General features: G+C 45.8%; 1 protein-coding gene across 1 annotated transcript in view; it reads right to left on the reverse strand.

Annotated features, from left to right (window-relative positions):
• Positions 1–24,799: 24,799 nt before the first annotated feature.
• LOC306926106 (FYVE and coiled-coil domain-containing protein 1-like) overlaps positions 24,800–25,142 on the reverse strand; it is a 52,489-nt gene continuing 52,146 nt past the window's right edge. The window contains exon 20 of the transcript XR_013790371.1: positions 24,800–25,136. The gene's annotated coding sequence lies outside the window, so the exon portion shown is untranslated. The remainder of the gene's footprint in view (positions 25,137–25,142) is intronic.

The raw sequence follows: 25,142 nt of genomic DNA on the forward strand, positions 1-25,142 counted from the left end.
GCTTTTATTTTCTGCAGCTGGAAAAGAGAGTGAGAGGGACAGAGAACAAGGACTATATAGGCCACATGTCTCTATTCATTCACTCTCTCTCTCTGCGTGTGTGTGTGTGTGTGTGTGTGTGTGTGTGTGTGTGCTAGGGCATTCACTTCTAGTCATTTTTACTAGTTGCCTAGTTTACTAGTCGACTAGTTGTTTAACTACCTATTATGTAAAAAAAAAAAAAAAAAATTAAACATTTTTTTTTGGAACTAAATCTTTGTACATTTAAAAACTGTGTACATTGGTGACTATAACTATAATCTACCTGATCTTGAGGCCTACAAAATCTGGGAAAAAATAAAAAAAATAATCTTTTTTTTTATCAACTAGTCAACTAGTACCAACAAGGTCGACTAGTGGATTTACTAGTCGACTAGTAAACTAGTCGACTAGTTGCTTAATGCCCTAGTGTGCGCGTGTGCGCGTGTGTGCGTGCGCGTGCGCCCGGGGCGCATCCCTGCACAATATTCACCGCAACACCTTTTGCATGTGTTTGTCTCGCCTGTCTAATATGCAGAACATGCCCAGCCTGCGTGCGTTCGCCCTCGTCACACAAAAAAAGCAATCCTCCTCGTCGATCACACGCATGAAAGCCTCTGCTGTGTCAACATCACGTCCACCACACCTGTCCCGTGTAGAGTCTCCTTGGAATGAAGGAGAAAGCAATTGTGTGCTTTTGTTCCTCCTCGCCCCCGAGGTCCGTCCGTGGCGTTCTGCCTGCGGAGCTCACCATTATAATTAGCAGGGTTAACCATTTTTGACCTGAGATCAGATTCTAAAAATGTCTTCTACATCCTGACAGTTTTCTGAAAAAGCTATGTTTCTATGTCAGTCGTTCTTCGGTTTATCAAAAATAGCAGATCTACAAGCTCGTAGCGCGCCACCGAGTGGCGCGCTACGAGCTTGTAGATCTGCTATTTTTCAATAGCTAAAGCATAACATAATGCTAACACCAAAAGGGGTTCCCGCCCAAAATGGGTTAATATCGTGGGCTGCCATCTCTAAATTAAATCTTTAACACTGCGGCAAGCAACGTACGCGTCTGAGTGATAGATAGCACCTGTTTGCAAATAATTAGGGATGCAGTCGAGGTGCATGCAGCCGTAATGAGTTGGGATATAGTCAAGGTTGAATCGTGCTAAAAGCACACCACTCGACCACATTATGAGGTACGGTTTGTGCCTATACAGAATAACTGGCAGGCCCCGTCACAGACTGGGAATGACACTTTGACCTGGGAATGACTCTGCAGTCCTTCCTGCCCTTCTAGAAGGCTAGAGAATGTAAAAGTGTCTTGAAACAACTAGTTGTGATTTGGCACTTTAAAAGGCTACAGTTGAATCTAATTTAATTGACTAGAAGGCATCATATTGCATCAAAAATATGAATATGGATAGAGAAATAACCTATATTTGCACCAGCATGTCCACTTATCTTCAGCGATCACCGGGAAACAGGGGACAGCTTGACAGTGATACAGGCTACTTTGCATCTGTTCTATACAGACCAACATGGACAACTTTAAGGTATGTATGATGTGGTTTACTGAAAACAGTGACCCTCAGGAATTGTTTTGTACATTCTGGAAATGACAAATTGAACTGCCAGCCAGGCAAAAAAGAAAACAAATCCCCTTGAGGTTTTGAACACTGAGTGAAAAATGGTCCCTAAAGATGTTCTCTAGGCTGCTGCTCACAAAGGACGCACACAACGTTCTCACTTATACTAGCTAAAGTTTTAGGAGCCTTAACCCATTTCGACCTTACACTAGATTCTACAAAATGTCTTCTAAATTAAATCCTAACCGTTTTCTGAAAAACCCATGTTTCTATGTCAGTGGTGCTCAACCTTTTTCATGTCAAGGACCCCTAGAATTATCCGTATTTGGATGCGGACCCCCATCTGAAAATGTCTTGTTCCAGGGACCTCCCCCAGAAGCAAATATTTGAGTTACAAATGTTCGCTGTGAAAGGATATATATTCAACGATTTGCAACACATTTTCACGATTTTTCAAAAATAGCAGATCTACAAGCTCGTAGCGCGGCACTCAGTGCCGCGCTACGAGCTTGTAGATCTGCTATTTTTCAATAGTTAAGTATACAATAATGGGTTAAAGGTGCGGACATTAACAGTCTTGTAGCAGCATCATGTTAAAACTTTCATGACTATGGCAGGTAAGGATGGAGCTCGTACATTTTTTAACGACTCAAGCACCTTATCGATCAGGCTTATCGAGCCCCCTATCGAGCATTTTCTATTATTTTGTGGAAAGACGTATCTCTTTACAAGGGCCTTCAAATACACTACCTTTCTAACAGACAGAAGACAATTGAAGAAACTGTTAACCGGTTAATATGTGTACCGTCACTTTGAAAGTGTAATTTTGTTTACCTGGACAGCGCTGGTTGGCAGGTATCCATACACTTTTAGACAGACATGTTTGTGCCAGCGTGGATGATTACATTTATTTCTTGATCGCCTCTTGTCTGGATTGTCTAAACATGAGGGCTGCTAATATAGCTCGATAACAGGCTTGATAAGCCCAAAGCTTATTGATAGCTTGTTATCGGATTCTTTCGGGTAGCGGCTATCGAGCTCCATCCCTAATGGCAGGCCAGCTTTGATGATTAATCCAAATGGTGTGAGAGAAATCTCATTCCTGTATTCCATGCGTCTGTATTTGGGCCCTGTGAAATCTCACCAATTAGCCCTTCACTAAGTCCCTCCCCAACCCATCCTTGTCCAATAGGCACTTTAGCAGCGAAGAAAGCTTGACCTGCATAGCAACCGTTGCTAAACTATTTGGATTGGCATTGGACAAAAGGATGTGGCCACAGGAGGCAATCCCAGCACTGCAAGATTGTTTTGAAGACACACAGTGGGATATATTCAAGCAGGCAGCAACATATGACAATGTTGTCAACCTGGATGAATACACAGAGACTGTCATTGGATACATCAATAAATGTATTGAGGACGTGACGGAGGTTAAGAACATCAGGAAGAGAGCCAACCAGAAACCTTGGCTGACCAGAGATGTCTACACACTGTTGAGGGCTCGAGATGTGGCATTTAAATCTGGGGACACCGCAGCGTTTAAGCTGGCAAAAAATAACCTGGCTCGGGGCATCAGGGATGCGAAGCTGTATGGGCAGACACTCAACGGCTACTTCACGACCAACAACAACCCCAGGCGCTTGTGGCAGGGCTTTAGGACACTGTCTGATTATAAGCCCCCCTCCCAGCAGGTTGGCCACAACGACCCCTCACTACCAGACAGACTCAATGGCTTTTATGCACGGTTTGAGGTCAACAACATCACCGAGGCACAGATCCCCCCACCATCTCCCAGTGAGCAGAGGCTGCAGCTGTCTGCAGCTGGGGTAAAAAGGGCCTTCGCCAGCGTCAACCCACGCAAGGCGGTGGGACCGGATGGGATTCCTGGGCGTGTGGTGAAGGAGTGTGCTGAGCAACTTAAAGATGTTTTTTCAGACATTTTTAATATATCACTCAGCCAGGCAGTTGTGCCCACCTGCCTCAAGAGCGCCACCATCGTGCCAGTGCCTAAAAAGCCAAACCCAACTGGTCTAAATGACTTCCGACCTGTGGCCCTTACACCTGTGGTGATGAAGTGTTTTGAGCGGCTTGTCCTTCAACACATCAAGAGCAGCCTGCCTGCAGACCTGGATCCACTACAGTTCGCATACAGAGCCAACCGCTCCACAGATGACGCCGTCTCAACTGCACTCCACCTCACCTTGTCCCATCTAGAGAAAGAGAACACCTACGCCAGGCTCCTGTTCATTGATTTTAGCTCAGCATTTAATACCATCATTCCACAACAGTTGGTGGAAAAGCTGCGGCTGCTGAATGTGGACCATGACACCTGCACCTGGATCCTCAACTTCCTGTCTCAGAGGCAACAGAGAGTCAAAGTCGACGGCAAAACATCTGGGACCATCACAGTGAGCACAGGATCGCCTCAGGGCTGTGTCCTGAGCCCCCTGCTGTTCAGCCTGCTGACCCACGACTGCACTGCCAAATTTGGCAGTAATCACATCCTCAAATTTGCAGATGACACTACTGTGGTGGGGCTCATTAGTAAAAATGATGAGTCTGACTATAGGAAGGAGGTGGATCTACTCACAGCGTGGTGCAGTTCACATAACCTCTTTCTGAATGTGGACAAAACAAAGGAGATGGTGGTTGATTTTAGGAGGAGAGCCAGCGGCTGCCATCATACACCACTGACCATCGGTGGCGCCCCTGTGGAAAGGGTCAAGAGCATCAAGTTCCTAGGGGTGCATCTGGCAGATGATCTGACCTCCACGATCAACACCACGGCCATCATCAAGAAGGCTCAGCAGAGACTTTACCCCCTCCGGAGGCTAAAGAAGGCGGGCCTTCCTACTCCCCTCCTCACCACCTTCTACAGGGGCACCATTGAGTCAATCCTGACCTACAGCTTCACATCTTGGTTCGGCAGCCTCAAGGCACAGGAACAATACCAGCTGAATCGGGTGGTGAAGACAGCTGGGAGGATCATTGGTGCCTCTGTTCCCCCCTTGTTGGTGCTCTATAAAGAGCGCTGTGCCAGAAGAGCCACCAGCATCATTGGGGACCCCCATCATCCCTCCCACGGCCTGTTTATGCTCCTACCCTCAGGGAAAAGGTACAGGAGTATTAGGGCAAGGACAACTAGGATGAAAAACAGTTTTTTCCCAAGTGCAGTGAGGCTCATAAACGAACTGCGCCCCCTCCCCCCGCAGTGAGGCTCATAAACGAACTGCGCCCCCTCCCCCCCTCCCCCGGCAAAACTGAATGAAGCGTTGGACTGAACTGTACAAAAAATGTGATGCACAACAGCACTTTAAAAAACGGTGCTGGGAACGTTTTGTTTTTAAGGATAGCACCATGCCACTTTATTTATTTATAGGTTGTGCGTGGTGTTGGTAATTCTTAACTTTTCCATATGAATTGCACGTCATCATACATACTGGGGCTCTTTTTAAATGTTTTAGTTTTTAGCTTGTGTTTTTTAAATAGGCTCTATGTTTTATGTTGCACTGCCAATAACTGAGGGGAAACGGTATTTCATGTTCTTTTGTATGCAAGTACATAGGAAAATGACAAATAAAGTGATTCTGATTCTGAACCAAAGGTATGGCTCCCCCATATCTTGCAAGCATGATTGGACGCTACAAACCCTCCCGCGCACTCAGATCAGCCAACACAGGAAAGCTGGAAGTACCCTCACTAAAAACGCCGGGACAACGCTCCACACGTCCCAAACTCTTCTCCCTTCTGGCCCCAAAACTGTGGAATGCACTCCCAGCGGTAACTAGATATGTTCTAGTTACGTTCTTAGCTTACGCATGTTTCATGATAAATGCATTTTATATATGTGATGTATTCCCATGCTTTTGTTCTTGCTAATGTAAATCGCTCTGGATTAAGAGCGTCTGCTAAATGCCTAAATTGTAAATTGTAAAGGATAGAGAGCGGACAGCCCCGTCCCCTGCTATTAATTTCAATGGAAGCATTTTTTCGATTTGGACACCAAAATTTGGTGCGGAAGTGCTCAATGTTAACCCAGCTGCACAGGATTTCCTCGTCCTCTCTCTCTCTCTCAATTCAATGCAATTTAAATGAAGGTGAAGTAAAACTAAAATGCACTAAAACGCAGGGAGTTGGTAAACTGGCGAGTTCTCCGGATACCCTCTCATGTTGCATGTCTACCCCAGCCCTATAACTGCCAACTGTAATCTGGATACCCTCTCCTCTTGCATGTCTACCCCTATAACTGCCAACTGTAATCTGGATACCCTCTCCTCTTGCATGTCTACCCCTATTACTGCCAACTGTAATCTGGATACCCTCTCCTCTTGCATGTCTACCCCTATTACTGCCAACTGTAATCTGGATACCCTCTCCTCTTGCATGTCTACCCCTATTACTGCCAACTGTAATCTGGATACCCTCTCCTCTTGCATGTCTACCCCTATTACTGCCAACTGTAATCTGGATACCCTCTCCTCTTGCATGTCTACCCCTATTACTGCCAACTGTAATCTGGATACCCTCTCCTCTTGCATGTCTACCCCTATAACTGCCAACTGTAATCTGGATACCCTCTCCTCTTGCATGTCTACCCCTATTACTGCCAACTGTAATCTGGATACCCTCTCCTCTTGCATGTCTACCCCTATTACTGCCAACTGTAATCTGGATACCCTCTCCTCTTGCATGTCTACCCCTATAACTGCCAACTGTAATCTGGATACCCTCTCCTCTTGCATGTCTACCCCTATTACTGCCAACTGTAATCTGGATACCCTCTCCTCTTGCATGTCTACCCCTATTACTGCCAACTGTAATCTGGATACCCTCTCCTCTTGCATGTCTACCCCTATTACTGCCAACTGTAATCTGGATACCCTCTCCTCTTGCATGTCTACCCCTATTACTGCCAACTGTAATCTGGATACCATCTCCTCTTGCATGTCTACCCCAGCCCTATTACTACCAACTGTAATCTTTTGCTGTGACACATTCATTTTTTCTAAAGCCGGCAGATGGAAGAATGAGTGCAGGGCGAGGGGGGAGAGAGAGGGAGAGAAGAGGGGAGAGAGAGAGAGAGAGAGAGAGAGAGAGAGAGAGAGAGAGGGGGAGAGAGAGGGGGAGAGAAGAGGGGGACGGGTGAGCAGGTGTGAAAGAGATCTTTTGAAAGAGCACCGCGCGCATTTTGACTGAAAAAAGACCTGTGCTGGAACCGACAAGCGATTCACATGAGTTGAACATTTTGTATCCGTGAAAAGAATATTCATGTGGCCTCGCTGAGACCCACAACCTACTGAAAGGGAGCGTGTGAAGAATGATCCGGCACACAACAATGCACATTGAACAACACAGAACATTTCTACAGAACATGTCTACATACAACACGACGCCACAACATCAGCATAAAATGTCAGCATGGAATTATCAGACAGATCGATAAATAGGCTGGATAAATGGTAAATGGTGCATTTATATAGCGCCTTTATCCAAGGCGCTTTACATAGATTGTGCATCAATTCACCCATTCACTCACACATTCATACACCGATGGCGGCGGAAACCATGCAAGGCACCAACCAGCACATCAGGAGCAATTAGGGGTTCAGAGTCTTGCTCAAGGACACTTCGACACTAGCAGGATCCGCCGGGAGAATCTAGACGCAGCTGCGCGACATGAGACTAATTAATTAGAGCGACAGAGAGAGAGAGAGGAGTGTGTGTGTGGGTACGTGTGTGCGTCAATTTAACAAAGGTGCAGACGATCAGAAATCAGCAGAGAGTGATCAACGTTTGCGCTACTATGCCGGATTGAAGTGGACTCTGTCCCAGACTTTTTTTTTCTCACTGGAAATAAAAACGTCTGGGTTTCCGAGGCTACTTCGACACTAACTCTGGGGGAGCCCGGGTTCGAACTGGCAACCTTGCGGTTACCATCCAGCAACTCTACCCGTGAGCCACTGCCTCCCCTATAGACCGATAGACGGCGAGTGTTATTGAAAGATGTTAAAAGTTAGCCAGTTAGGCATTTTGTTCATGATCCAAATGGACTACTTCATCCCTATTCTGGGGATGAAAAGTCACTATGGTATCGTACAGAGCCCTGAGGGACTCCGGGTAAACAGAGTACAGGGCTCAGGTGGTTAAAAAGAATATCGGACGAAACAGCTCGCGCTAGCAACGACTAGCCTCACATAAGTTCGGTCATCAGTCGGTGTTTCATAATCCCCACACGCCGCCCCTCCCCCTCTCTACTGATGAGTTCCTTTATGCCACGAAAGCCTTTCTGTCATCCCATGGTGGTGCTCGACAACATCTCCTCCTCGCTGACATCTCTCCTCTTACCCTCCACATACACACACACACATCTCCCCCCCCTGCCCCCACACACACACACACACACACACACACACACACACACACACATCTCCCCCCCGTCCCCCGCCCCTACATACACACACACATCCCCCCCCCTGCCTCCACATACACACATCCCCCCCCCCTCCGCTGCCCCCACATACACACACACACATCTCCCCCCCCTGCACCCACATACACACACACATCTCACCCACATACACACACACACACACACACACACATCTCCCCCCCCGTCCCCCGCCCCCACATACACACACACACATCCCCCCCCTGCCTCCACATACACACACATCCCCCCCCTCCGCTGCCCCCACATACACACACACACATCTCCCCCCCCTGCCCCCACATACACACACACACATCTCCCCCCGTCCCCCCCGCCTCCACACACACACACACACACACACACACACACCTCCCCCCCCCGCCTCCACATACACACACACACATCCCCCCCCGCCTCCACATACACACACACACACCACACACACACATCTCCCCCCACCCGCCTCCACATACACACATCTCCCCCCCCCCCCCCGCCTCCACATACACACACACATCTCCCCCCCCCCCCCCGCCTCCACATACACACACACATCTCCCCCCCCCCCGCCTCCACATACACACACACATCCCCCCCCCCCCGCCTCCACATACACAATACACACACATCTCCTGCCTCCACATACACCCCCCCCCCGCCTCCACATACACATCTCCCCCCCCCGCCTCCACATACACACACACACATCTCCCCCCCCCGCCTCCACATACACACACACACATCTCCCCCCCCCCGCCTCCACATACACACATCTCCCCCCTCCTGCCTCCACCCTCTATCCACTAAGCCACTTTGAGCATCGGCTCGTTCGAGTACGTGCTTAGGCGGAACGGTCCTCCGCACTAATTGAAGTCAATGACACGAGCTGCAGGGGGGCCCGGCGTGAACAAATCGCCATCTCCATGGAAACACGTTTCTTCATGGCGAGCCTGTCCGCGTGGCGTTGCCCGCAGCGCTACACAGCATTACCGTACATAGGCGTCTGAGACGAAGATAGAAGAGACTCAAGGGAGGGGGGAATTAGAAGATGAAGGAGAGAGGTATCATGTAAAGCAGTGGTTCCCAGTGTTGTTTTTGGCAGCAAAATTTGATTTTAGTTTTAGTCATAGTCTTTTAAATAGTTTTCACTTAGTTTTAGTCACATTTTAGTCACCTGGAATGTTTTAGTGTTAGTCTAGTTTTAGTCGACTAAATCTACGGTTGATTTAGTCGACTAAAATGTATTTTGGCGGGGCTTGATGCCGTCGTAATGACTGTTTTTACACTTGCTGAAAATAGCCGATCTACAAGCCCACAACGCGTCGCGCTGCGACGCGTTGTGGGCTTGTAGATCGGCTATTTTCAGCATGCAACCAAGTGTAAAATGACTTATACTGGATCTCTTGTCCACTAGTCCCTTCCTAACATTTTAGTCTAGTTTTTATTTGTTGACGAAATTGTCGATATATTTAGTCTTAGTTTTAGTCATCATAGCTTAGTTTTTATTTAGTTTCTATTTATTTTTTGTCAGTGAAAAAAGGTAGTCGACGAACATTTTTTGTTTAGTTTTAGTCGACGAAAACAACACTGGTGGTTCCCAAACCTTTTCATGTCAAGGACCCCCACATTGACACTCCTTAGCCTGCCGACGCCCATTAGAAAATATACGCCAAGTATACCCATAAGAGAATGTTTTTACGGCTCTAGCAGTGATTCTCAACCAGTTTAAACCCCAAGTTTGACCTGAATTTGGCTACGATCCCCCATTTAATGGCATTTCTATCTCTGGGACCCCAATGAATATTGTAAAATCAATGTTAATTTAACTCTGAGAGTGTACAAATGGAACAAAATTGATTTGGACCCTTAAGGGTCCATTTGGTTCCTAATTATCATGTAGCTGGGGACCCCCTGGAACTCTCTCAAGGACTCCTATAGGGGTCCCCGGACCGCACTTATGTAAAGGCTTGTAGTGTATGGATTGGAACAAGCCGAGTATTTGATTTCAAGCCACACGTGTGTGATCATAACACTGACGACAGCACCAGATGGTGAACTATGCCCGGGCAGGGCAAAGCTAGAGGAGACTCGGGTGGAGGCCTGCGGTGGTCCCGACGTGCAAATGGGTCGTCTGACCTGCAGGTACAGGGGTACGTTTCCCTCAGACCCATTTAGGCCTGATGTCGAAATGTATTGTTTCATGTTTCTATGTCAGTGGTTCTCAATATTTCATGTCAAGGACCCCAAAAATATGTAATTGGCCTCGGACCCCCATCTGAAAATATGTTGTTCCAGGGACCTCCCAGAAGCAAAGATTTGAGTTAAAAACTGAAACTCTGAAAGAATATATATTCAAAGATTTGAGGCACTTTTTTGTGATTAAAAAAAAATAGCAGACCTACAAGCTCATAGCGTGGCACTTGGTGCCGCGCTATGAGCTTGTAGATCTGCTATTTTTCAATAGCTAAAGTATAACATAATGCTTTTTCCCGCCCAGAATGGGTTAATGTATTCAAGTTTGTGACGCATTTCCCTGCTTAATCCTGGCATGGGGGAGGTATAGTTCTGACATGCTACATGCTATTTTATTTGTCGTTGTATATTTTTATACTGTTAATCTAAATCTGCAAAGAAGCTAAATGAATCAAATACATGTAGTCTTGAAGTGGAGTAAAAAAGTACAAAATGTTGTGCACTACACAGAAAATTGTGAATACTCAACTAAAGGTACAGCTACACCTCAAAACTGTGCTCAAGTAAGTTATGGTTCAAAAAGTAGACATTTTGGCACGGATGACCTTTGTTCCAATCCTGCAGAGGACATGGAAAAGTTACGGATTGCAGCTGTAATGTGTGAGCTGGACATCCCGTCATGGTTTTAGCATAAGGCTGACAAGGATTTAGTATATAAATACCCCAGTATTAATGACAGATCGTCTCTTAAACCACTTAAACCTTCTAGTCTTAGTGAAAGAGACCTGAGTTACAACTCATAGGCACGGCGTGGTTCAAGAGGCTAAATGACGTATTGGACCGTTACGACTGAGAAAACACAGCCAGATCAGTTTAGTGTGCAAGATGGTTTATACACAAATATTACATGTGTCTGTCATTCTCTCTCTCTCTCTCTGACCAGTGTTGTTTTTGGCATCAAATTTCTATTTTAGTTTCTTGAATAGTTTTCACTTAGTTTTAGTCACATTTTAGTCACCTGGAATGTGTTAGTGTTAGTTTAGTTTTAGTCGACTAAATGTCATGAGATTTTAGTCGACTAAATCTACAGTTGATTTAGTCGACTAAAATGTGTTTTGGCAGGCCTTGATGCCGTCATAATGGCTGATTTTACATTTGCTGAAAATAGCCGATCTACAAGCTCACAACGCGTCGCGCTGCGACGCGTTGTGAGCTTGTAGATCGGCTATTTTCAGCATGCAACCAAGTGTAAAATGACTTATACTGGATCTCTTGTCCACTAGTCCCTTCCTAACATTTTAGTCTAGTTTGTATTTGTCGACTAAATTGTCAGTATATTTAGTCTTAGTTTTAGTCATCACACCTTAGTTTTCATTTAGTTTTTGTCAGTGGAAAAAGGTAGTCGACGAATAATTTTCGTCTTAGTTTTAGTCGACGAAAACAACACTGTCTCTGACCCAACCTCTCTCTCTCTCTCATCTCCTAAAAAATTACTTTATTACAGCGGGGCTTTGCAGCGCCTCTCTCTCTCTCTCTCTCTCCATGGCCCATTGTGCAGTCAGACGGCTCCCGTCCTACCACAGCCCACACAAAAGGACACCGATGCCGAGGCCTCTGCACCTCGCTTCATCTAGAAAATGACCCGCTTTCTACCCGCTGAGCTGGAGCCGCTTTGGGGTGTGTGTGTGTGTGTGTGTGTGTGTGTGTGTGTGTGTGTGTGTGTGTGTGTGTGTGTGAGTGTGTGTGTTGTGGGAGTAGATCAGTGGATGAAAGTGTGTCTGTATTAGTGTGAGTAAAAGAAAAGAACACCATGCAGTAGGGCATTAAGCAACTAGTCGACTAGTTTACTAGTCGACTAGTAAATCCACTAGTCGACCTTGTTGGTACTAGTTGACTAGTTGATAAGAAAAAAAAAGAAAACAAAATACTTTTTTTTTTTTTTCCCGATTTTGTAGGCCTCAAGATCAGGTAGATTATAGTCATAGTCACCATGTACACAGTTTTTCAATGTACAAATATTTATTTCCCAAAAGAAAAAAGAAAAAAAAAGTTTATTTTTTTAATTTCTTTTATTGTTTACATAATAGGTAGTTAAACAACTAGTCGACTAGTCGACTAGTCGACTAGTAAACTAGGCAACTAGTCAACTAGTAAAAATGACTAGAAGTGAATGCCCTACCATGCAGTGACTTGGTTTTCTATGTGGTAGCTGGTTGTTACATATTGTACGTCTATTCATGCATATGTATTTCATTTTCAACAAGAGGTTTTGTTTTTGAGATGTTGTGGTAGGGTAGACAGAGGGTGTTCCGCAGGGTTGTCATGGAAACAGTAGCAGCCACATCAACCTAGGGCTATATATAATGAACCACTGAAATGGATCCACCCCCGATGTATGTTTTGGGTGGATCGACAACATCTTTGGAGAGAGAAAGGTTGGTAAAAACAAAAATAACGAGTGTGGCAATCTGCTGCAGCAAGGAGGAAAACGTTGATTTAACCACATGAAACCTGACGTCCCTATTCTTCAGAGAAAAGAGACAATATGTAAGCGACGCACTGTGTGAGTTGGGAACCTGTACACGAGCTATTTTCACAGAAGAGACTGGTGTAAATGGAATGTACTAGTTTAGACCCCTGGGAGACTTATAAGTGGTTAATGTACGTGCTAGGAAAAGTTTATGTCGTGCTCTTAGGATCGTCTGCCTTCTTCCGCACAAACACACACACACACACACACACATCTTGACACAGCGGAAAAACAAACACACTCTCACACAACCCCCCCCCCCCCACACACACACACACACACACACAGGCCTCTGTCACACACACACTCCTCGTCTGGTGGACACGGTACAGTGTTAATGATCTCCGTTCTGAATCTAGATCTTTGGTCCTGTGTGTGAACCTCCTGCCCATCATTTATCATCGCAGCACATAACAGCAGTGCTTATAGCCCAATCTCTGCATGAGATGTCGCAGGGCTAATATCGAGAGAGACATAGAGAGAGAGAGAGAGAGAGAGAGACAGAGGGGCTATCCTGATCATGACGGATGACATGGAAGCAAAGTGGGTGATGAAACACATCACAAACATACTGTATATATATCGCTCAGAGAGAGCTGTGGGAAATATAAAGATGCCGAGGCTATTGTTGAAGTGCTACTGTACTCGTACTGTACTTGCCGACACCCCCCTCCCCCCCACCCCTGAGGAGTTGTTTGGATAATCCTTTGGTTCCGTAGTGGTATACTGTAGGAGTGTGGGGGAGTGAACACCGACAGAGGAAAGGAGTGGGATGGAAGGATGCAAAATCAAAAAGAGAAAATAAAAATAAAAAAGGAAAGGAAAAAGCACTAGAAAAACAGCCAGGAAGTGAAAGAGGCAGCTGTGCTGGTGGTTGTTGTCTTATTGCGCTGAGGCAGCCCGTGACATGCCCATGGTTTGTGACGGGGGGGTCCCAGGGGACGACGATCAGCGCAAACCCGTCAGAGTGAAACTGTGTTTGACAGGAGCAAGACTGTACGAGAGGAGGGGTGGGGGGGGGGTCGGGGGACAACAACAAGACCTGCCATTACCTCAGCAGGGGGCCACGGAGCCCCAGGAGAGGGGGGGACGGGGGGGGGGGGGGCGACATCATCCAAGGCAGGCACACAAACACAGCAGATGGATTATTAACACACAGTCCCGCACACGCACTGTATAATGCAATCTGAGAACGCATCGGCAAAAAAAATAAAAGGAAAAACAGCTCCTCTCTTTTCCTTGAATTGAGTCAACAGTCTGTCTCGAGAGACTATGTATAATGTTACACACATACAGCTGAAACACACATGCACGCACGCACGCACGCACGCACGCACGACGTGCACTGCGTCTGTCTAAAGTAAGTGTAAGGCTATGCAGGAACACAGTGGCAGGTTGACCGTCAGAGACAGCCTGCCAACTCACTGTGACCTGATCTTTATTCAGTTATGGTAATGCACTACAAACAGTACAGTAAGTACATCATATCAGGATACGACGAGAGTCGCTTAGGGGGAATGGGGGGGGGGGGGGGGGTGTAAAGACTTGCCGCATGCCTCCGATTGGCCCCCCCTCTCACTAGTAGTAGGCAGAGCCATATAGAGTAAGACAGAGTTACGACAACTCCGTTCACTTCATGGGGCCAGCAGGCTCTTCGTCATAGACTTCTATTGAAAAGGGACAGACCGGAAGTTTGTCTATGGGCTTGGCGCGAGTACATGAACCACGTGACCGGGCTGCTTTCTACCCCCTCAATGTCGTAACTCTGTCTTACTCTGTGGCTCTGGTAGTAGGGTGCCCGCAGGGCGGGGCGTTCTCACATTCTAATACCGCCAGAAAACCCACATTCTGGCAGCTGTAGCTTAATTGGTAGCGTGTCTCGTTAGTCATTTAGACTCCCATCCTACTCCTACTGGGTTCGAATCCCGCTGCCGCCGCTAATTTTCCAACAACCGCGGACTCGTTTTTTTTTGGCCGATAAAGTATCGTTTTAGACCACGACAGAGGCGCTCTGTCTCAATCGAAAATGAGCCACGAGAGACACCGCCAAGTTGCTGCGATGCATGTTGCGATGTTCTCTCGGGCCGACTCAGCCCTGTTGGAGTAGCAACCCGACAGGCACAGAATAGTGCATTATTACGAACTATTGGAACGTCTCGGGATCCCGCAAGAGGAAGTCACTAATGTTGCTCTGGAGAGGGAAGTCTGGAGCACTCTGGTGGAGCTGTTGCCCCCGCGACCCGACTACGGATAAGCGGTTGAAGATGGATGGATGGATGGATGGAGAAGCATTCATATTTTAACCGCGCGGTAACGACAATTTTGTATTGACCCGCTAACATCGGCACGTTGTTCAATGGACCTGCTGATCAGAGCTGAGGTGGACCAGAAATACTGAATCTCTTTCAGGTGAACTGATAATTATGAACCCAAAAATAACTAGCTGGGAGGGAATTCGGCCAAAATCATCAAGATTGTGCACTTGGTGACAAGTTTTAGATTTTTGCCATGGTGTTGGCATAAGGTTTTCAAAAACCATCGCAAACGAGTTGTGCTCGCCCCCTAGTGGTTTCTTTGCAATTAATCCAATATTAGATAAGTCAATATATGGCTGAAAGAAGTATGTAAGAAAAACAAGAAGAGACTATCTAATAATAATAATTAATAATAATAATCTATTTCTTCATTGAAACCTGGAAACACCATGGCTTTGAGTTTGAAAATCCAAAACGTTTCCCTTTGTAAAATGTATTCTGTAGTCTATCTCCACCTCTCCGGGAATTGAGTTACGTGGATTACAGACATACGTACGTACGTGCGTACAGACTTGGTACGGTACAGTACAGTACAGTACAGTCATAGATAGATGACTAACAAAGAGTATTTTTGGTACAATGAGTAACAGAGTGACAATGATACGGTTTACATGCAATAATTAACCTATCCAACATCTTCATCTCTGGCTCATTTAGACAAATTTAAACTACTGTATATGAAATCCATATTATTACACAAACTGTGATTATAAATTATGAGACAAAGCAAATATATAATTACGATCAAATTATACAGTCATTTTACATGGCAGCTATTTTGTAGGGGTCAGAGCCATCTAATAGAAGAGTTACGATATAGAGGGGGCGGAAACCGAGCGCTGTTCATAAAGACTGAACTGAGACAAGCTGGAGTTGGATAAAGTAAAGGGATTTAAGATCATTAAAGCTGGGCTGTTGCCTGAGTCCAATGCATTTCTGCCTACTTCCGGTCCAGGACTTGGCCCAGTTGGTTGTCCCCATGCTCAATAGAAGTCTATGTAGGAGAGCCGCCATTGGACTGAAGCCCCATGAAGTGAACGCAGTTTGCGTAACTCTGTCTATATCTAAGGCTCTGGCTCTGGTTGACAATAAGATAGATACATCATGGATGATATTGGTTCATTAAAATTGCTAACCGTAAAATGACACCAAATGGACCCGTAAGGGTCCATTTTACGCTCTCAAGCTGGAGACCACCTGGAATCCTCTCAAGGACCACTGGTGGAAAGCCACTGTGGTAGAGGGCTATGCCAAACAGTGACCATTGGCCAAAGGGTGGCGCTATAGCACTCAATTGAAAATGCAAACTTTATGCAACAACATGACACAATACATCACCACAGCCCATACATAATGTGATTCCTTTAGCAATAAACAATAATGGCCAAAGAAAGAAAAAACAGGTGCGCTTCCTCTGGAAACTGCCCTTACCTTTGTTTAACTCTTTGAGAGTTTCATGGATTTCTATATAGTTTTTAGACTTCTCTATGGCAGAATGGCGTTTTTGAATGATTTATTGAAAATTCTCTGTTGTGAATGTGTGACAACGAAAGACCTTCAGAGAAAGCTTGGCTTGTCTGCTTCCAGGAAAAAAATGAACTGAGTTGATAAAATGTTTAGTTTTTGTGTTGGAAGCCATTTAAAAGAGCCTGCATTTACACTGGGTAGTGTTTCTAGGACAACAAAAAAAGTTATGCCCGGTTGAAGTTTTATTTTCTAAATAACTTTTTTTCTGCTGGGCGTACATAGCCATGCAATATCTCATTTTAAAGGGTGAGTTGTCTAGTTCAATTAAAATAAAATAAAAAGTTTCTCACATGTACCACTGTAGATATTTTGCCATCTATAAATAGCATGGTCAGTCATGATCAATCTGACCTATCCAGCTAAAAGTCCCCCTAGCTCTGAAATGGAACATCATATAAACTCAATTCTTTTTTGGGGTAAAATTAGACATTCTAACGCACATTTTGATATATACCATGTTTACATAGTCTTACCAGTACCTTGTCTATTCATGCATGTATCTCAAAAACCTGTTGTGAAGAAACAGTTTTGATAAAAAAACACATCCAAGGACATTGTTTTGATATGACTTTGTGCCCATGATATGTATCAAAATATAGACTTGAATGTATACTGTATTATAACAAAAAATTGGGTTCTTACCATCTACCGTTACAGAGTAAATCACAGTTGAAACTCGCTTAGTCAAACCATAAACCTCAGAATAGTGAACAAAATAGCCATGACAGGTCTAACTCATTGTAAAAGCGTCTTTTATTTTTTATGACTACTAACATAATACAATTATAATAAATATTACAGAAAATAAATAGGCCTACATACAAAACAGTTGTCCCCAAACTCCCCAGTGTCCCCAAACCACTGCATTCCAGTTGTTCTTGACGGTGTGTGTGTGTGTGTAGGCTAAATTTAAAAAAAAACAACTGAAATGAATGAATGCATCCGGTTCAGTGTCGGAGAACTCCATCGCAGTCTTGACTCTTCGTCTTCATCATCATCATCATCCTCCTCCTCCTCCTCATCTGATGCCAGTTCTAAATATATAAAAATAAACATTTAGCTGTAGTCAGCCCGGCCAATAGCCAGTTGGGGGGGGGGACGTAGGCTATCTGACATCATCGTCATCATCATCATCACACGGAGACACACTAAACAATGTACAATCATGATAGTATACAATATTCAATGAATGCGATTATCATGCAAGCTCAGACGTCAATGAAACGTCATACAGATCTTATATAATACGCTACTGTTAGCTTCACTCCCCGTCCCCCCTCCGATCCTTGTAGCAAGGTCATCAACAACCACGCGTTGCTTCAGTAAACGATGCATGTTTGTTCTCCGTCTTTGTAGACAGTAAATAAAAGGAGCGAACATTACTCTAAAGATCAGATCGCCTATAAGGCACGCTACAATATAAAATACTTGTACTGCCATGCGTGCATGCCTGCTACGATACATTTGTACTGCACCGACCAACCGATCGACACCATTAGCCAGCACCTTTGGTGCTGGCTAATGGCTGGGGGCCATCGTGGTGAGTCATTCTGGCGTCATGATCTGACTAGTAGTAGTAATTATCCAAGCATCTATTTGTAGCGATCATCTTATGATTTCTGATCACTATAGAAGGATCTACAATAAGATTACCTCAAAACATTCCGGGTTGATCGTCTTCTTCAATGGTTTCCCGGTATAGCTCATCGGACGACGATGGGGAGACAATGAAAAAAGGAGGGAGGGAGCAGCGAGTCTCGCTGTAAGCACTGGACCAGGGCTACTCCGCCTGGAGAAGGCGACTGGGACGCGTATGGATCAATACTACTACCACAAAACTCGCTCAAATAAATAGTACTGCTTTCAACTTTTTCTGCTAGAAAATCGCTCGGGCGAGACGGGTAAACAGGCAAAACAATGAAAACTATGAAGACTCCCTCTGCCCCCACTGTTTACAGGGGGTGGGACCAGCTTCCAATGGCAACACGTACACGTGTGTCACGTGACACGGGTTTTCTGGGTAATGTAGTTGGAATATAAGCTCAGGAATTTAAACAGCGCTTCGGAGCATATTAATATGTTTAGATTAAATAAAAACGGCGAAGACGCCAATTGGCGTCATTGATCATTTACGGAATTCTGATGAAGACGCCAATTGGCGTCTTTCACCTTCTAAGGGTTAAGGCAGTGGGTGCTCAGCTTTGAAAATAAATTAACTCATAAACCAACTAAATGGAAAAGGCGGCACCACAAAATAAAAGATGCTGGACTGGCTCAGATGCAATCTCTCATGTTTATTTGAGAACGCTGACACGTTTCGGCAAACAGCCTTCTTCAGAGCAGACTATAAAACAAACAGCCTTCTTCAGGGCAGACTATAAAACGTGAGTCAGTCTTGCATTTTTGAGTGGTGCAACCACTCCCTTACGGAGCTATGTGTGTGGCTGGCTGGCTGCCTGGGTCTGAGCACTATGTGTGTGGCTTCCTGGGTCTGAGCACTATGTGTGTGGCTGCCTGGGTCTGAGCACTATGTGTGTGGCTGCCTGGGTCTGAGCACTATGTGTGTGGCTGGCTGGCTGCCTGGGTCTGAGCACTATGTGTGTGGCTGCCTGGGTCTGAGCACTATGTGTGTGGCTGGCTGTCTGCCTGGGTCTGAGCACTGTGTGTGTGGCTGCCTGGGTCTGAGCACTATCTGTGTGGCTGCCTGGGTCTGAGCACTGTGTGTGTGGCTGCCTGGGTCTGAGCACTATGTGTGTGGCTGCCTGGGTCTGAGCACGAAAACAGCATGGTTGTTTTTCACCACCTGTGCGCAACCTAACACACACACACACATGTATATATGATTTTGGGTGTGCCAGTACAGTACAGTGACAGTACAGTAGAGCGTACAGTAGAGGGACCCCCACGCGGTAACTGTCATTTCTCAACCGTTTTGGACGTGGGGCGGAACGCCAGAACCGGCCCGGCCCCCCGGGCGCGTTCCTGGGGGACTGGATGTTCAGGGGACCCCCACATGGTAACAACTCTGTCATTTCTCTACCGTTTCGGATGCGGGGCGGCTCGCCAGAACCGGCCCGGCACCCTGGGTGCGTTCCTGTGGGTCTGGAACTTCCAGGGACCCCCCCCCCCCCCAATACGGAGTTACACCACTCACTTCACACGGGTGTGATTTTTATTTTGGAGTGCCGCTTTTTCCATTTAGTTGGTTTTATAACAATAATGGCCCTTTGAAGTATCATTACTAGTATCAGAGTCAGTTAAAAGAGACAGACGGCACTCTCCAGTCTCCACCTTGAGCTAAAAACCTTTATGTTTGTTTTTATTATATTCAAATGTCCCTTTTTATGATGTGTTTATTTTCTCTGTGCCTTGAAGTCTCAATGCAAAATGTTTGATGCAAAGCACTTTGACTTGCTTTGTTGTTGCCTTGAGATGTGCTGTAGAAATAAACTCTTGCCTTGCCTTGTTAACGGGGGGAAAACCCATTCCTGCCGTCAGCCATGCAGTTCCTTGTTCTTTTTCAAAGTAGATATTCCTTTGCGAGTCATAAACATGGTCACGTGACACAAAAATAAGGCACTGTGGCATGAACAACAATATCACTGACCATACCTCATTGGTTCCCAAACTGGGGTCTGGGGACCCCTCGGGGTCCTTGAGGGAGTTCCAGGAGGTCCCCAGCTAAATTATAGTTTGGAACCAAATGGACCTTTACCGGGGCGGCAGTGGCTCAGGGGTAGAGTGGCTGGATGGTAACCGCAAGGTTGCCAGTTCGAACCCGGGCTCCCCCAGAGTTAGTGTCGAAGTGTCCTTGAGCAAGACACTGAACCCCTAATTGCTCCTGATGTGCTGGTTGCTGCCTTGCATGGTTTCTGCCGCCATCTGTGTATGAATGTGTGTGAATGGGTGAATGTAATGCACAATCTATGTAAAGCGCCTTGGATAAAGGCGCTATATAAATGCACCATTTACCATTTACCATTTTATGAGTCTGTAACTCAGAGTGTACAAATGGAACCTAACGGGTCCATTTGTACACTCTGAGTTAAATTAACACTACAAATTGGGGGTCCCAGAGATAGAAACGCCATTAAATGGGGGTCCGTAGACTAATGCATGTAAAACTGGGGGTCCTTGAAATTAAACGGGTTGAGAATCACACTGATCGGTTGGCACTTTTAATTCCGTCGTATGTGTAACAATGACAATAAAGATATATTATAAATTCTATCCGTAGGTTATTATTTTCTTTTCGGCAAGCTGGTATAAATTAGGTTTAATGGCACTGCTTCTGGGCTAAGTGTTCCTCCGTACTTATACCAACATGCTGATGTGTTCCTAGAGAGACGGGCTGGATGTGGTGCACCTTAGGCACTATAGGCAGAGATATGATGACGATGTGGTGCATCTTAGGCACTATGGGCAGAGATATGATGACGATGTGTGGATGTGGTGCATCTTAGGCACTATGGGCAGAGATATGATGACGATGTGTGGATGTGGTGCATCTTAGGCACTATGGGCAGAGATATGATGACGATGTGTGGATGTGGTGCATCTTAGGCACTATGGGCAGAGATATGATGACGATGTGTGGATGTGGTGCATCTTAGGCACTATAGGCAGAGATATGATGACGATGTGTGGATGTGGTGCATCTTAGGCACTATGGGCAGAGATATGATGACGATGTGTGGATGTGGTGCATCTTAGGCACTATAGGCAGAGATATGATGACAATGTGTGGATGTGGTGCATCTTAGGCACTATAGGCAGAGATATGATGACGATGTGTGGATGTGGTGCATCTTAGGCACTATAGGCAGAGATATGATGACGATGTGTGGATGTGGTGCATCTTAGGCACTATAGACAGAGATATGATGACGATGTGTGGATGTGGTGCATCTTAGGCACTATAGACAGAGATATGATGACGATGTGGTGCATCTTAGGCACTATAGACAGAGATATGATGACGATGTGGTGCATCTTAGACACTATAGGCAGAGATATGATGACGATGGATGTGGTGCATCTTAGGCACTATAGGCAGAGATATGACGATGGATGTGGTGCATCTTAGGCACTATAGGCAGAGATATGACGATGGATGTGGTGCATCTTAACCACTATAGGCAGAGATATGATGATGGATGTGGTGCATCTTAGGCACTATAGGCAGAGGTATGATGACGATGGATGTGGTGCATCTTAACCACTATAGGCAGAGATATGATGATGGATGTGGTGCATCTTAGGCACTATAGGCAGAGATATGATGACGATGTGTGGATGTGGTGCACCTTAGGCACTATAGGCAGATATGACGATGGATGTGGTGCATCTTAGGCACTATAGGCAGAGATATGATGACGATGGATGTGGTGCATCTTAGGCACTATAGGCAGAGATATGACGATGGATGTGGTGCATCTTAGGCACTATAGGCAGAGATATGATGACGATGGATGTGGTGCATCTTAGGCACTATAGGCAGAAATGTGATGACGATGGATGTGGTGCATCTTAGGCACTATAGGCAGAGATATGATGACGATGGATGTGGTGCATCTTAGGCACTATAGGCAGAGATATGACGATGGATGTGGTGCATCTTAACCACTATAGGCAGAGATATGATGATGGATGTGGTGCATCTTAGGCACTATAGGCAGAGGTATGATGACGATGGATGTGGTGCATCTTAACCACTATAGGCAGAGATATGATGATGGATGTGGTGCATCTTAGGCACTATAGGCAGAGATATGATGACGATGTGTGGATGTGGTGCACCTTAGGCACTATAGGCAGATATGACGATGGATGTGGTGCATCTTAGGCACTATAGGCAGAGATATGATGACGATGGATGTGGTGCATCTTAGGCACTATAGGCAGAGATATGACGATGGATGTGGTGCATCTTAGGCACTATAGGCAGAAATGTGATGACGATGGATGTGGTGCATCTTAGGCACTATAGGCAGAGATATGATGACGATGGATGTGGTGCATCTTAGGCACTATAGGCAGAGATATGATGACGATGGATGTGGTGCATCTTAGGCACTATAGGCAGAGATATGATGACGATGTGTCGATGTGGTGCATCTTAGGCACTATAGGCAGAGATATGATGATGGATGTGGTGCATCTTAGGCACTATAGGCAGAGATATGATGACGATTGATGTGGTGCATCTTAGGCACTATAGGCAGAGATATGATGACGATCTCTCTGCCTACGTTATGTGAATATACTGTTATGTGCTGCATGTTTGTGCACGCCCCTGTGAGTGCATACTGTGTGTGTACCATACTCACTCGGCATTGGTATTCGGCGCGCGCACACACACACACACACACACACACACACACACACACACACACACACACACACACACACACACACACACACACACACACACACACACACACACACACACACACACACACACACACACACACACACACACTGCCATGAGGGAGGGAGATATAGGAGAAGCATGAGAGAGGAACGTAGAGATGGAGAGGGACACAGAGACAGAGGGAGAAGTGGAGGAGAGAGAGAGAGGGAGGAGACAGGCGAGAGAGAGAGAGAGAGAGAGAGAGAGAGAGAGAGAGAGAGAGAGAGAGAGAGAGAGAGAGAGAGAGAGAAAGAGAGAGGGAGGGAGGGGAGAGAGGGAGGGAGGGAGGAGAGAGAGGGAGGTGAGAGGTGAGAGAGAGGGAGGAGAGAGAGAGAGAGAGGGGGAGGGAGGACAGAGAGGGAGGTGAGAGGAGAGAGAGAGGGAGGTGAGAGGTGAGAGAGAGGGAGGAGAAGAGAGAGAGAGAGAGAGAGAGAGAGAGAGAGAGAGAGAGAGAGAGAGGAGGGAGGAGAGAGAGGGAGGTGAGAGGTGAGAGAGAGGGAGGAGAAGAGAGAGAGAGAGAGGCTATGCGACATGATTTACAATGAGATGATTAACCTTGAGAAACAGCCTGGCCTCTCTGTGCCATAAACACTGTCTCCTGGATGGACACACCTCCATAAACACTGTCTCCTCATTGGACACACCTCCATAAACACTGTCTCCTGGATGGACACACCTCCATAAACACTGTCTCCTGGATGGACACACCTCCATAAACACTGTCTCCTCATTGGACACACCTCCATAAACACTGTCTCCTGGATGGACACACCTCCATAAACACTGTCTCCTGGATGGACACACCTCCATAAACACTGTCTCCTCATTGGACACACCTCCATAAACACTGTCTCCTCATTGGACACACCTCCATAAACACTGTCTCCTGGATGGACACACCTCCATAAACACTGTCTCCTCATTGGACACACCTCCATAAACACTGTCTCCTCATTGGACACACCTCCATAAACACTGTCTCCTGGATGGACACACATCCATAAACACTGTCTCCTGGATGGACACACCTCCAGTCCGCAGCAACAGCAGCAACCACCACCGTAACACTGACTGGGTATGCCCTGCCCTCGCAGACTGACGTGCATGCGGCGCGCACGTGTCTACACACACACACACATACATCAACACGCGTGCACGCACAGGCAAACATGACGTGCACACAGACAGGCAGGCCTACCTACACTGACAGAAGTGCTGCCAGCCAGAGTGTGACAGAGTGGCCATTATTACAGGCAAAAGAAGAATACAGAATAGATGCAGCATTGCATACGGTTATGTAGCCATTACTGAATTTGTGTGTGTGTGTGCGTGCGTGTGTGTGGGGTGTCATGTCAGTGGTTCTCAAACTAATTAATGTCGAGGACCCCAAAAATGTGTATTTATTAATATAAAATGATATGTAATTGGCCGCCGACCCCCATCTGAAAATATCAGGTCCATTTGGTTCCATTTGTACACTCTCAGAGTTAAATTAATATTTGACAATATAAATTGGGGTCCCAGAGATAGAAATGCCATTAAATGCATGGGGGTCCGTAGACTAATGCATGTCAAACTGGGGGGGTCCTTAAAATTAAACGGGGTGAGAATCTCTGCTAGAGCCGTAAAAATCTTCTCTTATGGGGGGGTCCCTTGCATATGTTTTCAAATGGGGGTCCGCGGGGCTAATTAGTGTCAATTTGGGGGTCCTTGACATGAAGAAGTTTGGGAACCACTGAGATAGTACTACAGTATACATTGGACTGGATATGAACTGAGCCACACTTGTCAGGATTATCACACCACCCTCATTTATTTATTGGTTCATCATCATAACCTAAAATCTAACCCTATTACAAATCTTTAATATTTAAATCCCGTTTTTATCAAAGTAAGACAATCGTTTACAGATGTGCCAGAGAGTCACGGCGCGTCCTCTCCACCAGACCCAGCAATACAAAGCCTTCTGACATCACAAGTACTGGCAAACTGGTACACAGGAAAAAAGAAGCAAACCAAATTTGTCATCTGGCACAAATGCTCATTGGATAAAAAATAAACACAACAATAACAACAATAAAGCCCTTTTCAAAAGTGCATCATACAGTAGATGTCAGTCACGTTGCATTGGCTTCAC

Source organism: Electrona antarctica (assembly GCF_951216825.1).
Source record: "Electrona antarctica genome assembly, chromosome: 1".
Classification (NCBI taxonomy): Eukaryota; Metazoa; Chordata; class Actinopteri; order Myctophiformes; family Myctophidae; genus Electrona; species Electrona antarctica.